This window comes from Oryctolagus cuniculus, chromosome 15 (assembly GCF_051225735.1).
Source record: "Oryctolagus cuniculus isolate XC-2025 breed Fujian yellow rabbit chromosome 15, ASM5122573v1, whole genome shotgun sequence".
Taxonomy (NCBI): Eukaryota; Metazoa; Chordata; class Mammalia; order Lagomorpha; family Leporidae; genus Oryctolagus; species Oryctolagus cuniculus.
Genome location: NC_142881.1, coordinates 30807116 through 30823230, shown reverse-complemented (window position 1 = coordinate 30823230; position 16115 = coordinate 30807116). Strand labels below are relative to the sequence as shown.

Genomic DNA, 16115 nt, shown 5'->3' with positions numbered 1-16115 from the left:
CAGAAATCATTTTACAGTAGTGGGAAGAACAATGAACTCAAGAATCCAAAGTTTGGATTTATTCCCACATAGGCAACTGTATGAACAAGTAGCCTCAGTTTAACTCCCTTTAACGTGACAGGGTTAGAATTAAATTCTAATAACCCTTGCAGCCAAAAAATTATCTAATTTGGAAATTTTTTATCTGGTTAGCTTTTTATGAGTTACTTGGAATCCTTGCCTGGAGTACTAAATGCTGAAATTATGACTTCAGCAAGGCAAACAAGTCCCTGAGGGTAGAACAGATTATTTCCCAGCTAAAACAGGGTGACTCCAATAATGGGATGATAATGCTAAACAGGAAACTCTTGCGCTGGATGGAGTTCTCTTTATTCCCTCTTCTTCTCAAGAAAAATGTTCTTCTCAAGAACAAAAGTGGCAACATTCAATACCTACCAAACACTCCAAAATGAGTTCTGGCTGTATAACCAATGTAGACCCTGTTCTATTCAATTTTCCCCTTTCACAAACAGGTTGAATATTACATGAAGAAAATTTCTTCATACACTGTGTTAGGTATTTCAGCTCATGAAAAATAATTTTGAAACTGTCACATATACAACAAAAATGTTGGAAGAAATTAAAGTAGTAAACATCATTATTGAACATGAAACTGGTTGATTATGTGAGTTCTCATGAAAATCAGGTTTTCTGAGTCTGCTCATATGGAGGATCAAGAAATACAGGCTTGGAGTCAGTGATTGAGAAGGGAAAGAGTAATATAAATAAAAAAATCTTCTTTTTAAAGATTTATTTATTTACTTATTCATTCATTCATTCCTGATGCAGAGTTATAGAGAGGGACAGGGAGAGACAGAAAGATTGGTTCAGTCCCCAATGGCCGCAACAGCTAGAACTAGGCCTGATGGAAGTGAGGAGACAGGAGCTTCTTTCAGGTCTCCCATGTGGGTACAGGGACCCAAGCACTTGGGCCATCCTCTGTTGCTTTCCCAGCCACACCAGAAGCTAGTTGGATCAGAAGTGGAGCAGCCAGGACATGAACCGGTGTCCATATGGGATACTGGTACTGCCAATGGCAGCATTACCTGCTACACCACAGCACCGACCCTTAAATAAAAAAATCTTTAACGCAGGCAGATCAATCAGTTCTCCACAAATCACATTCCAGCAAAAAAAAAGTCTGTATCATTAGCAAATGTCTTTTAAATATCATAATACTTACCTAACTAAACACAAGGATGTTAGTTTGGTTTTTTCTTTTTTTTTTTTTAACCACTCAAAAACAAAATTGTATTCTCAGCTCCTGGTTAACTCTTCAGCCCTAAATACTCTCTGAAGAGACTGGAGTGGTAGCCACAGCACAAATGTGGAAACTGCTCCTAAAAGTATGTATAAAATTCCATCCTTGAAAGGTATAATATGTCCTTGCTGCTTTAGGAAAATAGAACGATGAGAATTCTTCTTGGTCCTAATATAAAGTATGACTTCAATGCTCTGGAAAAAGGGTGAGATTAATGGAGAAGTAATGCTCCACTATACAAAGATGTATAAAGTCTAATTTTCACAAATGGAGTGAGAAAATGGTAATTCTGGGGAAATATGCTCAGGATAAATGAAAATTTTCACTTGAAAAAAGGTCATTATTATACAAAATTACACTAATGATCTGATGACAGAAAAAAATGCTACTTTAATTCTATCTCTCTTAATTCAAGTTAGAAAACCCAAAAATCCTACTGAAATTACCAAAAAGATTCACAAAAGCATCAAATCATTAGTCACCTTTTCTTCTGTAAACCATTACTAGTGTGGAAAGAATCAGCAACTTCACTTTTGAAATACATACTACAGCATATGTAGAGAAAAGGGGAAGAGAATTTCTTTTTTTTTCTGTATTCAGAGATTTTATTTGGTTTTAAAGAAAATGAGGACTTTAGACAAAACTTTGAACCTACAAGGCAAATCTGTCCAGCTTTAAACCAAATTCCAAGAGTAGCCAACTTATTTTTCCGCAGCTGGCAAGAGCACCCTCAAACAGCTCTACTGACATTTCTATTTTCTTCATCCCATATGGTGTAAAACAAAGCCAATCTAGACTCCTTGATAAGCTTATGTGGTAGCTTGAGTTTTACAAATGGTTTCTCTAATGGTATGTCAGAATCATTTTTTGTTCTCTCCAGAGAGCTTTACAGTAACATACAGCAATGTTTATCCCGATCATGAGTCTTCTGTAAACAGTCAACAATGCTCTATGTTATGGAAACCAATCTATATGCAATTGAAATAATCCACAGGTTCTAACCTGGAAATACTAGGAAAACAATCTGGATGCATTAGTCACAGCAATATGAAGATCTACCCTATAAAGAGCTGATGTGAACGGCTATCCTAATATAAGTTTTACTTTTCTCGAGCCTATAGATCTGTCATTTAGGTCAATGACAGCAGCTGTGGCTTCATCTCGAGATTCAAAAGCCATCATGGCCTAAACCGTGGGCATACCTTTTTCATTGTATTTTAAACACACTGAGCCTGGGATTACCTGATAGCCATAAAAGAAATCTAAAATCTCATCAATAGACACAGTGAAGGGCATGTTCTGCACTTTAATTACTGTAGGTCCTGGTTTTCCAGAACTAGATCCAAACTCAGGGGGACCACCAGTATGGACTGGGCCAGGCCCAGGCCCGGGCCCAGGCCCAAAGGCTGGTGGCCTGCTCAAATGCCCAGGGGCACTTCCAAGACCAGGAGGGCCACTTCCAAAGCCAGGAGGGCCACCTAAACTACCAGGGCCATTTCCAAAATTCTGAGGACCCCCTCCAAATCCTGAAGGCCCACTTAAATTATTTGGTCCGCCTCCAAAACCGGGAACATCCAATCCTAGACCAGGCAAACCACTGCTTCCAACTGAAGGCATACCAGGCCTACCATCACCAAAGGCCCCTCCTAATCCTGGAGGAGGGAGTGGTGGCCCAAAGGTATTCGACCCAGCAAAATTACCAGGAAAGTTAAATGGAGGCCCATTGTTGGCCTCCTTTGATCCTACAGTCAAGAAGGGATGCTCTTTACATCCTGTACTAGGCATTCCTGCACTGGGCAATCCTCCACTGGGCACTCCTGAACCAGGCATTACCGCACCAGGCATTCCTGCGCCGGGTAGTGCCGTACTGGACATTCCCACGCCAGGCATTCCCGCACCAGGCATTCCCGCACTGGGCATTCCTGCACTGGGCATTCCTGCACTGGGCAATCCTGGTACTGCAGGATTACCTGGCACAGGCACCTTTAACCCCTTTTTTCCTTGGTCTGGGGATTTTTCTCAATTTCTCTCATATCTTCTAGGGAAACTACATGAACAAAAGCTTCTCTCCCATTAAGTTTTTTATGGTGTAAGTGTTCAGACTTACATGCATCATCTTCATTTTTAAATTGAACCAATGCCTGTCCTAGACCTTGCCCATTGTTATCAACAAGAACATGTACAGCATTCTCATCCACTGGAATTCCTTCTAGGAACTGAAGAACATCCATCTTGATAATGCTGAATGGAATATTTGTTATGTGAGCACAAACTTTGGCAGAGTTGACATCTCCCTCCGGATTTAACATCATTTCCCTCTGGTCATAGATGAAGTTCTGCAGTCTTTTTCGAATCATATCTATCTTTTCTAGCATACCTTTCTTAGTAATTGGATGAACTTGAATAAAGCAATTGCCCATGTATTGTTTATGACGACACAAAGCAGCCTTATAGTCAGCCTCATTTCTGAACAAATTAAACATAATTTTATTTTATTCTAAATTAAAATAATTAAGAGTTCAAAGTATTTCTGTACCTAGCTAATCATTCTATTAACAGTGTCTTTTTGGGGCCGGCACCATGGCTCACTTGGCTCACTCGGTTAATCCTCCGCCTGTGGCACTGGCATCCCATATGAGCACCTGTTCTAGTCCCGGTTGCTCCTCTTCCAGTCCAGCTCCCTTCTGTGGCCCAGGAAGGCAGTGGAGGATGGCCCAAGTGCTTGGGCCCCTGCACCCACATAGGAGACCAGGAGGAAGCACCTGGCTCCTGGCTTCGGACTGGCATAGCTCCAGCCGCAACAGCCATTTGGGGGGTGAACCAACAGAAGGAAGACCTTTCTCTGTCTCTCTCTCACACTGTCTAACTCTGTCAAATAAAAAAAAGTGTCTTTTTCAGAGAATAATTTAATTTTAAAGAAGTCCCAAAACTTCTTCATTTTTTTCTCTCATGGATCATGCACCTGACAAACAATAAACTCAAGTTGCCTGGATTTTCTCCTATGTTATATATTTTTATCTTATATTTTAGAAATTTTACACCTTAACATTTTACATTTAGGCCCATGATCCTTATTTATTTCATTTTTATGAAAGACATAGGATACCTTTCTATATTCATTATATTTCTGTATGTGGATGTACAGTTGTTCAACAACCATTTCCCAGCATCTTTTCTCCACCAAGTTGCCTTGGCTCCTTTGTTGAAGATCAATAAATTTGTGGATCTACTTCTGGGCTCTATATTCTGTTCTGCTCTGTCCAACTGTCTTTCTTTCACTAAAACCACACATCTTTTTTTTGACAGGTAGAGTGGACAATGAGAGAGAGAGAGACAGAGAGAAAGGTCTTCCTTCCATTGGTTCACCCCCAAAATGGCCACTACAGCCGGCGCTGCACCGATCTGAAGCCAGGAGCCAGGTGCTTCTCCTGGTCTCCCATGCGAGTGCAGGGCCCAGCACTTGGGCCATCCTCCACTGCCCTCCCAGGCCACAGCAGAGAGCTGGACTGGAAGAGGAGCAACCGGGACAGAATCCAGCACCCCAACCAGGACTAGAATCCGGAGTGCTGGTGCCACAGGCAGAGGATTAGCCAAGTGAGCTGTGGCACCGGCCAATACCACACATCTTGATTACAGATACTTTATCCTAAATCTTAATGGTCAGTAGTTCAGCCCTATTAACATCTCTTTTAAATAGCCAGGTGCCCTAGCATTGGGTGCATATACAATTATTATAGTCCTAACTTCCTGTTGAGTTGATCCCTTAATCATTATATAGTCCCCTTCTTTGTCTCTTTTAATAGTTTTTGTGTTAAAGTCTATTTTTTCTGATATCAGGATGGCTACATCAGCTCTTTTTGGGTTTCTGTTAGCATGGAATATCTTTTTCTATCCTTTCGCTTTTGGTCTCTGTGCACTGTTAATGAGATATGTTTCTTGTAGGCAGCAAATAGATGTCTTGGTTTTTAATTCATTCAGCCAGTCTGTATCTTTTAAGGGGAGAGTTAAGGCCATTTACATTCAAGGTGACTGTTTTTAATTTATTTATTTATTTGAAACTCAGAGCTACACAGAGAGAGAAGGAGAGGCAGAGAGAGAGAGAGTCTTCCATCCGATGGTTCACTCCCCAGTTGGCTGAAAGGGCCAGAGCTGTGCCGATCCGAAGCCAGGAGCCAGGAGCTTCTTCCAGGTCTCCCATGCAGGTGCAGGGGCCCAAGGACTTGGGCCATTTTCTACTGCTTTCCCAGGCCATTGCAGAGAGCTGGATCAGAAGTGGAGCATCTGGGATACAAACTGGTGCCCATATGGGATGCAAGCACTGCAGGCAGCGGATTTACCCTCTATGCCACAGTGCCAGCCCCTCAAGGTGACTATTAATAAGCAATTAATTGCCCTGTTATTTTCCGTAAATATTCTTATTGTTTACTTTGGATTTCCTTTGCATTTTTACTGGGTGTTTTTCTGCCTTCATCTTCTTGCACAGTGATGACCATGTTTCTGTGTTTCCATGTGTAGCACATCCTTAAGGCTGCACAAGTGCTAACAAATTCTTTCACTTTCTGTTTGCTATGGGAGATCTTTATCTCACCTTCATTCATAAATGAGAGCTTTGGAAGGCACTGTATTCTGGGTTGATTTTTTCTTCTCATAAGATTTGGACTGTATCTTGACATTCTCTTTTACCCTGTAGGGTTTCTGTTAAGAAGGCAGCTGTGAGTCTAATTGCAGTTCCTCTCAAAGTAACCTGGCATTTCTCTCAGTGCATTTGGAATCTTTTTTTATGTTTTACTGTGGAAAGTTTGACTACAATGTGCAGTGGGGTAAAGATGTTTTCTGGTCATGTCTATTGGGAATTTTGTGTGCTTCCTGTACTTGACATCCCTTTCCTTCCCCAAAAATAAGGAAGTTTTCTGTAATTAATTCACAAATGTCTATTTCAAAAAAGCCTTTTAATGCATTCTCTTTTTCCACACCTTCAGGAACTCCTAAAATCCAGATTTTGGATTGTTTGATAGTATCTCATAAATCTCCAATGCTGTTTTTAAGTTTTATATTTTCTTTTTTTTTTATTTTGGTCTGACTGTAAAATTTCCAGAGATTTGTCTTCTAACTTGGATATTCTTTCTTCTGTCTCACTGAGTCTGTTGTTAAGGCTTTCCACTGTATTTTTTTTTTTGATCTATTGAATTCTTCATTTCTTTTTTTAATTAATTTATTTATTTGAAAATAAGAGTTACACAGAGAGAGGAGAGTAAGAGAGAGAGAAGGTCTTCTATCCTCTGGTTCACTCCCCAGTTGGCTGCAATGGCCAGAGCTGCACTGATCCAAAGCCAGGAGCCAGGAGCTTCTTCTGGGTCTCCCACGCTGGTCAGGGGCCTAAGGACTTGGGCCATCTTTTACTGCTTTCCCAGGCCATAATAGAGAGCTGGATTGGAAGAGGAGCAGCCGGGACTAGAACTGGTACCCATATGGGATGCCGGCGCTTGGCGCTTCAGGCCAGGGCATTAACCCACTGGGCCACAGTGTTGGCCCCCATTTTTTTTTAAAGATTTATTTATTTGTTTGAAAGGCAGAGTTACACAGAGAGAGAAGGAGACACATACACACAGAGAGAGAGAGAGGTCTGTCACTCACTAGTACACTCCCCAACTGGCCACAACAGTCTAGGTTGTCAAGTACACTGTCTGCCACAGGGCTCAAGTTGGAGTCACAACAGGTTCTTCCTGCAGCCTTATCACAAATGGCTTGGGCTACTGCAGCCTGTCTGCCCTCACTCTCCAAAGCTGGTATTGAGGTTCTCGGTTGCTGGGGTTCTGTGTTGTGTTCATGTTCATGCTACACATCCACACCTTCTGTGTAGATCCACAGTGTCCCTCCAACTTGCATGGAGTTTCCTCTGCAGTTTTCTCCCTAACTCTTCCCTGAGATTGCACTCTCTCCACTTTTTTTTTTTTTTAACAATCTTCCCCTGGACTAGAGCAGTAAGCGCCCTCCTTATTCCACTACCTTGGAATCTCTCCATACATTTTCTTAATACTAAGAAAAAAACAAGTAACACAACAGCTAAAGCCATTACATTTAAAGGAAACAGACAAAAAACTATAAAGAAATTGAAGAATAGTTGCAGTACTTCCCTTTAGATCTCTAATAGAGACTGGAACTGCTTTAGAGAAGAAGTGTGACAAGGATGTTCCCATGTTCATGCTCATATGATTTCTATAAACTCAAGTTCCTCCTAGACCTTACCCTTACACACAAACACACACACACACACACTAGAATGCATGGAAATAATTACTTCTGACAACGCTCAAACTTAAGGAGTTACTCCTTGTAGAATCCAATTAGCTTTTTTTTATTGCATTGAGACACTATATGAGACATGAGCTAAATTTTCAAAGATTCCCCAAAGGATGGCCAATCTCTTTATTAATAAATATAATATGATACTATTAACATTAGCTACTATTCATTGAGTGCATGGCATTTTACTAAGCACTTGGTTAATCTAATCTTGATAAATCTACCATATTATTTTCCCATTTCACAAATAAAAATGAGATGGATTTTTCACAATGTCCACATAACTGGCACATGGAATTTTTAAGACCCAAATATGGGTTTGTTGAATCTCAAAAATCCTGCTTACATGCACTCCTATGCTGCTTTGAGGAAGAAAGGACTCTGTAGGCTGTTGGTCTCCAGATTTTTTGGATTGCATACACCTACCAGTAGAATATTCTGAGCACATATCATTCATGCATACGCAATTACACATATACACATAGATTACACATACACACATGGCAGTACTAGTCAATTTAGTTACATTATAAAACAGATAAAAAAACATCTTGAAATTTGGTTATTATTTAAAGCCCTTGTCTATTACTCCTGAGGAACACTGGTCTTTCTACTTGCTGAATTATTTATTTAATGGAGGATTAAGCTTATGATTATAAAGTAAACTGAAAATATTTCATTACAAAAATTAAAAGAAAAATAGTAAGGAGGGGAGAGGAAAGGGGAGAGCAGGTGGGAAATATCATTTATATTCTTAAAACTGTACATATGAAATACATGCTATCTGTTCTTCTTATGTAAATAAATGAATAAATTTAAATAAAAAGACCAAAAAAGAAATTTCAAATTAATCAACTAAAAGTCAAATAAGTAACATTTTAGACTTTTATTTTATTTGTACAACAGTTTTGCTTCTATTTTTAAGGCAATAATTATGCTCTGGGCATTATATAAACTTCCAGTAAGACTCATTATTAAAGACAACATATGTAAACCCAAATGTCAAAGTGTTTTTGATAATTCAGACAAAATCAGATTATTTTTTCTCATTATATGGTTCACAAAAAGTTAATACTAAAGATAAACCATCAATTTGCAATATTATTAATTCTTTTTACTGGTATTATTAGTACTATATATAATCCAATTTCTGTTCAAAAATCCCATTAAATTTAAATCTACTTAGCTAGGTACATGTAAACTGCAATGTGTTGAAATACACTGTAAATTAACAAACCAGAAAGATCCTATTCTGTTCTCAGAATAAATGAAAAACATGTAAAACTAGTACTCTTCTGACAAATTGGCTACAAAATTATTAGCAAAACTCGCCATTCAGTGGATTTCCTTGCACATCTTCTGGAGTACCTCTAACATCCTCTCTAATTCCCACTGGGAACCCAGAGAGCACTGACCTAAATACTCTACTATTCACCCTTGGATTTAAGAAGACCTGCAGAGAAATGTCTGCACTTAATTTGCTCAAAAAAATTGCTTTTATCCAATTATGTTTTGATGTGATGCCATCTGCCTAAATGAAGGAATTTACAAGAAACTACTTCTCATCCTGAGGAAACAGGAAACCTACAGTTAAAATGAATTCAAAGCACTACTTCTTACATCATATTTTACAAAGCACAGGTGCAAAGCAAAAAATAATTAACTCTTCCAGATCCCCCAACACAAATACTCCCACAAACAGAAAAGCTCATTCTATGATTCAAAAAGACCAAGCTTCCATCAGCTTGAGATGGAAATCAATCAATGTTGCTAAAACTGAATTTGGGAAAAGTAGAACATGAGCACTATTTTCAAATGTGTCTTTTGGTGATTCTCCTTAGTAATCATCAGTAGGACACTCATACAGCATGCACTTTTTGTAATTATATCCTTTCATCCTATTATTATTATATATTTCATCCTATATTTTTTCTAATCACACTTATAAAATACATTAAGAAATTAGGCTTGAGAAAAAATTTCACTTATGGTGTAGTTTATAAGGAGAATTTTACAAGCAAAGGTTCCTTTATAAAATATTCATTTATTGAACTAAGCGATAGAAAGAAAGGGGAGAGACAGACAAATAGAGACACAGAAGAGGATCTTCCATTAACTAGTTTGCTCCCCAAATGCTTCCAACAGCTGCAGCTGACCCAAGGACTCCATCTGGGCCTCCCACATGGATGGCAGGAAACCAAGTACTTAGACCATCATCTGCTGTCTCCCAAGTACATTAGTAGTAAGCTGGATGGGAAGTTGAATAGCCAGGACTTGAACCAGCAATCTAATATGGGATGCTGATATCCCAAGCAGTAGCTTAAACCTTTGTGCCACAACACTAGCCTCAACAGATTATATTTTTATACTTAAAGCTATAAAGCAGTTAGAGAAAAAGGGAAAACTGTAGTCATGCGCTTTTTACCTCATGACCGTATTTGTGTGGGCACTAACTTTTATGCAGACAACATGCCATTGGTGTTTATAACAGCAATATCATAACATATATAAAATACCATCTTATTTGTGTTTTATTCAACTTCATTTTAAGGTAATCAGGAAGAATTCTGATATCAACTAATGTGCATCTAGCTTAGCATAATCCCTTCAAGACACTGAAAATGCTTGGACAAAAGATAATGAACTATGCTTCAAGGAGTCATTCCAAGATGGCAGAACAGGGAAGAGTGTACTGCTATATGCTACAGGTAAATAGTTTAAAAAAAAACAAGTGTAGGAAGTATATTCAAGAGGAAGAAGTATATTCTCAGGGGACAGTTAAAGAGAAAACCACAGTAGAAATTCTACAGAAGGAAGAAGAACACCATGGACCAATGTAGAAGGTGTGGAGAAGCAGCACACAGTCACAACACATGACTCCAGCAGTCAGAAGCCAGAGGAAGGGTCAGCTTTGGAGCATTGAGGTAAGATAAGACTGCAGCAGTCCATGCCACTGGTGATACAGAGAAAGAGCGTGGCATAAGTCCAAACTGGAGCCCTAAGGGGAAAGGATACCCACTGACCCAGTAAAAAAGAGGGACACCTTTTTCTCACTCCATCCCACCCAAAAATGGTACCTGACAACTGGCTGAGAGAAGGTGGGCGCCATTCTGGACATAAGCAACAGCTGCAGGAATTCTTGTGTACACACCCAGCAACTGGCTGGGACAAGATGCCCTCTTGTTAGCAATACTGGCAGCAGCAGCTTGGGTGCATGCACCTGGCAAAATCCGGTTGGCTCTTGTGCATGCAAGTGATCCAGAGATTCTAGCAGAGGGAAAAAATCTGCATAGCTAACTGATTTTGAGTCTGGCTGGAAGGTTTGACAGGGACTAAGCACCCATGTAGGACTTCGAGGTGCCTAGAGCCTCTCAACATACTACAGCCTCCAGGGCTCAAACTGCCGAGGTGGAGTACCCAAAGGCTCTGGGAATATCCCTACCTCACTGTAGTCAGAATAGGATAGCAGGGCAGAGCAGATCCTCTGCACCCTATGACTGTGGAAGCCTGGAGTGCTGAGACTGTAGGAATTCTGAGACATGAGAGGGCACAGGGTAGAGTGGGGTGTATGGGCAATCAACGTGAGTGGCTCCACATACTCAGATCTTCCTGATTGCCTGGGGTGGGTCACTGCAATGGAATCCGTGCTCATTCTGAAGACTGCACAGATCCTTTGTGTAGTTCAGATGGCAAAGTGGATGAGTATTGTACCCACTGTGGGATAACATCTGGACTTTGAACACCTTGGATGAGAGGAGGTAACGGTGTGATTACACCAACAATGTTATCATACTCTCCTTTTTTTTTATTTTTTGCCAGGCAGAGTTAGACAGCGAGAGAGACACAGAGAGAGTTATAGACAGTGAGAGAGAGACAGAGAGAAAGGTCTTCCTTCCATTGGTTTACTCCCCTAATGGCCACTACGGCCGGCGTTGCACCAATCCGAAGCCAGGAGCCGGGTACTTCCTCCTGGTCTCCCATGAGGGTGCAAGGCCAAGCACTTGGGCCATCCTCCACTGCTTTCCCAGGCCATAGAAGAGAGCTGGACTGGAAGAGGAGCAACCGGGACTAGTACCCAATGCCCCAACCGGGACTAGAACCCGGGGTGCCGGTGCCGCAGGCAGAGGATTAGCCAAGTGAGCCATGGTGCCGGCCCATACTCTCCTTTCTGCTAAAAAGAGATCTACCACGCCCAACTTTGGTGCAACCCTAGATGCTCACTACACCCAGGTGCACTGACCAGAGTTCCCTGGCCAAACCCAGTACATACATCTATGTATTCACTGAACGAGCAGACATCTCACTAAGCCACAGAGGCATAGTTTAAAGATAAAATCCATCAGAGGAAAAAAATAAAAGTATTTCCACAAATACATAAAAATAAATACAGAAAATCAAGAACCAAGAATAAGGAAGACCACATGACCCCACAAAGGAACATAAAGAGATAAAGGTAGATAAAGAGATTGCTAAAATGCTTGAAATGGAATTCAAAATATTAATCACAGGATTACTCAGAAGCAATGAGAAGCAAATTAACAAATTAAAGAAATCCATGCATGAAGCAAATGAAAAATTTTCCAAAAAAAAATGAGATTTTGAAGAGAACTAAAAAATGAAATATTAGAAATGAAGAATTCAATATATCAAATACATTGGAGAGCCTTACCAATAAACTTAGTGAGGCAGAAGAGTATACAAGCTAGAAGCCAAATCTATGGAAATTTTCAGTTAGACCAAAAATATTAGAAATATTAAAATCAGTGTTGGAGATTTATGTGATACTATCAAATGATCCAACATATAGGTCTTATGAGTTCTTGAAGGTGTAGAAAAAGAGACTGGATTAGAAGACTTATTCAGTGAAATAAACACAGAAAACTTCCATAATTTGAAAAAGAAAGGGACATCCAAGAACACAAGGCACACAGAACTCATGTCTCTCTATTCTTTCCATGTCTCTATGGTTTCTGATGAGAAGTCAGCTGTATATCTAATTGGAGATACTCTGAAAGTAATCTGACATTTCTCTTGTGTACATTTTAGGATCTTTTCTTTATGTTTTACTATTGAAAGTTTGACTACAATGTGTCAATGTGAAGATCTTTTCTGGTGATGTCTATCATGAGTCCATACTACAATTTACAGATTGAATGCTATCCCAAATACCAGCAACAATCTTCTCAGACCTATAAAAAATGCTAAAATCTATAAAGGAACCCAAGAGATTCCAAATAGCTCAAGCAATTTTATTCAATAAAAACAAAGCTGGAGGCATCACAATACCAGTTTTCAAGACATACCACAAGGCAGGTATAATCAAAACAGTCTGGTACTGGCACAAAATAGACATGTAGACCAATGGAACAGAATAAACCCTCCAGAAATCGATCCATGTATCTACAACCAACTAATCTTTGACAAAGGAGCTAAAATCAATCCCTGAAGCAAAGACAGTCTCTTCAACAAATGTTGCTGAGAAAACTGGATCTCCACATGTCTTAAGAGAAAAAAAAAAAAAAAAAAAGTCAACCCAGAATGCAGTACTGTGCAAAGCTTTAACTTACAAATAAAGGTGAAATAAACATTTTCCATGGAGAGAGCGCAGTTGTGTGGTAGGCTACGCCTCCATCTGTGGCACCAGCATCCCATATAGAAGCCAGCTCATATCAAGGCTGCTCCTCTTCCAATCCAGCTCTCTGCTGTGGCCTGGAAAAGCAGTAGAAAATGGCCCAAATGTGTGGGCCACTGCAACTACATGGGAGACACAGAAGAAGCTCCTGATTCCTGGCTTCAGATGCCCCAGCTCTAGCCGTTGTGGCCATTTGAAGAGTGAACCAGTCTCTCCCTCTCTGTCTGTAACTCTACCTCTCCACTAACTAAAATAATAAATCTTTTAAAAAGACCTTCCATAACGAACAGAAATTGAAAAAATTTGTCACAACACATCCAGCCATACAAAAGATGCTTAAGAATATGCTACACACAAAAACACATGAAAATAGTCATCATTAGGAAAGAATGTGAAGATAGATAATTTACCAGAAAAACAACAAAGGAAATCCAATGCCATCTCACTAGTCCAAGTGATCAATTTCAGTTCACAATTGTTCATAATGATCGGTCCAAGAGTCAAAGGTATCACATAAACAAGTCTAGTGCCTGCTAATACTAACTGATAGAATAAAAAAGGGGAGAGCGATCCAACATGGGAAGCGAGATACACAGCAGACTCATAGAATGGCGGATGTCCTAAACAGCACTCTGGCCTCAGAATCAGCCCTTAAGGCATTCGGATTTGGCTGAAGAGCCCATGAGAGTATTTCAGGCATGGAAAGCCAAGACACTCTGGCAAAAAAAAAAAAAAAAAAAAAAAAAAAAAAAAAACAAAACCTAAATGAAAGATCTCTGTGAGTGAGAACCCAATGGAAATAATGGGCCATCAAAGAAGGAGGTACCTTTCTCTGAAGGGAGGAGAGAACTTCCACTTTGATTATGACCTTGTCTAAATATGATCAGAGTTGGTGAACTCAAAAGGCTTCCATAGCCTTGGCAACTCATGACAAGAGCCTAGGGTGATTACTGAGGCCATAAACAGGAGTGTCAATTTGTTAAGTCAACAACAGGAGTCACTGTGCACTTACTCCTCATTTAGGATCTCTGTCCTTAATGTGCTGTACATTCTGATTTAATGCTATAACAAGTACTCAAGCAGTATTTTTCACTTTGTGTTTCTGTGTGGGTGCAAACTGTTGAAATCTTTACTTAATATATACTAAATCGATCTTCTGTATATAAAGATAATTGAAAATGAATCTTGATGTGAATGGAATGGGAGAGGGAGCGGGAGACGGGAGGGGTGCGAGTGGGAGGGAAGTTATTGGGGGGAAGGCATTGTAATCCATAAGCTGTACTTTGGAAATTTATATTTATTAAATAAAAGTTAAAAAAATGAAATATATGAAACCTGTATACCTTAATAAAAATATTTTAAAAAATGAACTGTGCTTCCCACATGCCACATTTTTCAGATCTTTGTTTTGCAAGGAATTGTGTTACTCTTTGTGTTTTATTTTATTAATCATGACACTCATTTTAGATATTGAAAAATCTAAGCTTCAGAGTAGTAGAGTTTTCATGAAATTATCACAGCAGGGTTCAAATATTTCTGACTGGTTCAATTTTATCACAGTCAATTGTGGTTTTAAAAGAGAAAAATTTTAGTACCAGGAAAAAAACTGAGCTACCAAAGGGTGATACTTACACTTGAAGATTAATCATAACAATAAATTCTAACATTTATTGAACATCAACTATGTGGCAGGCAGTAGCTAAATGTATTATATATATACACTCATTTATTCCTCAGGCAATTATCTTTGTACTTACACAATCACCATTTTACTCCTGAAGAAATTAAAGCTACTGGAAAAATAATCAAAACTTGCATAAGACAACAGATCTAGTAAGTAGCTGATCTAAATTCCAAAACTCACATGTTGAACCAACACACTATATGAAATTAACACTGTCCAACCATTTGTACATTTCTGACCATGGAAACACTATGGTTCCATCATCTCTAAAGAGATTAAATAGATTTCTTACCCACCTATTAATTACAGGGATGCTGATGCTTATGCTAATGATTACACAGCCAGAAGTCTCAATTAGAGATGCTTTCCATAGCTGTCATATATAAAGAGGTCCCTACTTTAAACCTGCCAACCTCATCACTGTCGGAGCAGTAGTTTGACTACTAAGAGATAATGCAGATCAGAAAGAGCCTTGTGAGAGATGGTGGACCAAAGCCAGACTCACCAATTGGAAAGGAATAAAAAAAAAACCTACTGCATGCCTGCTGCTAGAGGGAACAGCTGACTGCAAGCACAGGGAGAAAGGGAGAAAAGGGCTGCAGGACCAGAGAGAAAATACCACCTAGAATGCAGGTAGGCCATGTGGCTCAGAGACAAGGTAAAACCCCCAAATATCACTACACAACAGGAGTTACCAAATACTATTATGAAACCTGATTCTAGACTAGAAACACCAAAGACATGACAGAGAAAACCCTCAAATTGTTAGCTGGCAAGGGTGAGCAAAGACAGAAAGAGAAAAAATAAAACAGACTATAGAACAATATTTAGTAACAAAAACAAATTTAATAACCCTAGAAATAAATTTTACAATAAATAAGATAGATGACTATCTCTAATATATGGATTTCATAATTCAATATGACTCATTCAATACCACAAGAAAGGAAGTGAGGTAAAGAATCAGACAATTCAGGGCCAATGTTGTGTAAGATCATGCCAGCATCTCATATGAGCACCAAATCATGTCTTGGTTGCACCACTTCTGATCCAATTCCTAGCTAAGATGCTCGGGAAAGCAGTGGATGATGGCCCAAGTGTTTGGGATCCTGTCACCTACATGGGAAAACCAGATGGAGTCCCAGACTCCTAGCTTTGTTGTTGCCACTTGGAGAGTGAACCAGCCAATAGAAGAC

At 39.4% G+C, this 16115-nt stretch overlaps 1 protein-coding gene and 1 pseudogene across 6 annotated transcripts in view; both read right to left on the bottom strand.

Moving 5' to 3' along the window:
* Positions 1–16115, bottom strand: part of HPSE2 (heparanase 2 (inactive)) — a 716512-nt gene that overhangs the window by 587519 nt on the left and 112878 nt on the right. The gene's annotated exons all lie outside the window — the stretch shown is intronic.
* Positions 2384–3783, bottom strand: LOC103351413 (RNA-binding protein 12-like; annotated as a pseudogene).